Genomic DNA, 1,900 nt, shown 5'->3' with positions numbered 1-1,900 from the left:
ATACATGGGTTCATGGATTCCTCTTTTTATTAAGAGAATTATAATTCATTACTATCATTATTTTTATTTTGATTCTCCATCATCCCAGATTTGGCTAGTGAGATATTGTAGATTTTTATTCCCGAATTCTTCAGTGTGTACTTTTTAAGAACCAACTCATTCTTTCATATAATCACAGCATAATGATCAAAATCAGAATATTTAAAATTTATGAATGATTACTATGTAATACAGAGTCCATGTTAAAATTTCTCAGTTGTCTCAACAGTGTCCCTTGTAGCTATTTCCCCCTGCTCGGGATCCAAGGCAGGATCACACGTTACATTTAGCTATTATGTCTTACATCTCTTATTCTGGAACAGTTCCTTAGCCTTCCTTTGTCTAATCTTGGCATATTTGGAAGAGTACAGCCAGTTATTTTGTAGGAAGTCCTTCCATTTGACTTTAGTTGATGTTGTTACCTCATGATTAGATTCAGATTATGTATTTTAAGTAGAAATGTTACAGGAGTGATACTGTATTCTTTTCAGAGCATCAGGGGAGAAAACAAATGGTTTAAGTTGGTGTCCTCCAGATTTTTCCACTGAAAAGCTATTTTTATTTTTATTTTTTGAAATTAACAAGTGATTTATAGAGATATATTTTGAGGATATGTATATATCCTGTTCTCATCAACATTTTACCCACTAGTTTTAGCATTTGTTACTGTTTTTTGCCTGAATGGTATTTTCTAACTCTGTCATTCTTTCTACAAGTATTAGTGGGCATTCTACTGTAAGGAAGAGCTTTCTATCATGAATGTATGTATGTATGTTTGTATTTGTATTATTATTATGTCTTATTTCTATGTGGATTCAAGGATTCTTCTTTTATCCAATGAGTTATAATCTATTACTATCGTTATTTATTTTGATGATCAAATGTTCCAGATTTGGCAAATGGGAACTCCTTCAAACTGGGTCTAGTGTTCTTTTAACATATTTACATCATTTTTTGAGCTTTCTTTTGGACACAAGATATGTCAGGTTCAAGATATTTTGTTTTGTACTTTCCTGGTCTCAGCCCTAGAAGCAGTCATTTCTTCAAGGAGTCCTTGTTCCTTTTAGTGGAGAATGATATTCAGAAACAGCCTTGGGAAGCAGATGTACACATTGCTACTGGGGTCTAATTGCTTTGTCAGTAGACAGAGCTATGAAATAAATGTATACGTGTGATTGTGACTATGTATATTTATATTATGTATTTCATATATGTGTACATGTATGTAAATAAATGTGCATGTGCATGTGCCATGAGTTCATACTAATGTATTTAATTGTAATCCAGCGTCATGAGATTTATTCCAGGCTTCCCTTTCCATATTTGTAACTCCTTTCATGAGAGTTGTGTTTTAAAAGTCATCCTTGTCTATGGCCACGCTACCCTGAACAAGCCTGATCCTGTCTGATCTCGGAAGCTAAGCAAGGTCGAGCCTGTTTAGTACTTGGATGGGAGACCACTTAGGAAGACCAGGTGCTGTAGGTGTAAAATATATAAAAAAATAAGGGATTGTAAGCTGACAAGGTCCTTGCAATCCGTGAGGTCAACCAAGGGTCGCCTCGCCTAAAAAAATAAATAATAATAAAAATAAAAGTCATACTTAAAATTAGGATAATTTTAAAGGAAAGTCAGGGTGGTGATAGGAAGCCAAAGGGAAAAAGGCCTTCAAAATCTATTTATGGAGTAAGTTCTCTATTACACTTCTTGATGACTAATATTAAAACCAATGAAAACTTTTACATAAAAGTAGAGTAGAAAATTAAGAAGCTATTAAAAAAATAGAGTATATGGTAAGAGAAAAGTAAAACTAAAGAGAAGTTAAAACTAAACTCAGAAGTCCAATAAAGGTAAAAAGTTAAGC

The 1,900-nt window shown here is 33.2% G+C and overlaps 1 pseudogene; it reads left to right on the top strand.

The window, feature by feature from the left end:
- The first annotated feature begins 1,405 nt into the window (after positions 1–1,405).
- LOC111731560 lies at positions 1,406–1,524 on the top strand (annotated as a pseudogene).
- The last annotated feature ends 376 nt before the right edge of the window (positions 1,525–1,900 follow it).

This window comes from Pteropus vampyrus, unplaced genomic scaffold (genome assembly GCF_000151845.1).
Source record: "Pteropus vampyrus isolate Shadow unplaced genomic scaffold, Pvam_2.0 Scaffold384, whole genome shotgun sequence".
Classification (NCBI taxonomy): domain Eukaryota; kingdom Metazoa; phylum Chordata; class Mammalia; order Chiroptera; family Pteropodidae; genus Pteropus; species Pteropus vampyrus.
This window is presented reverse-complemented; position numbering and strand designations above follow the sequence as displayed.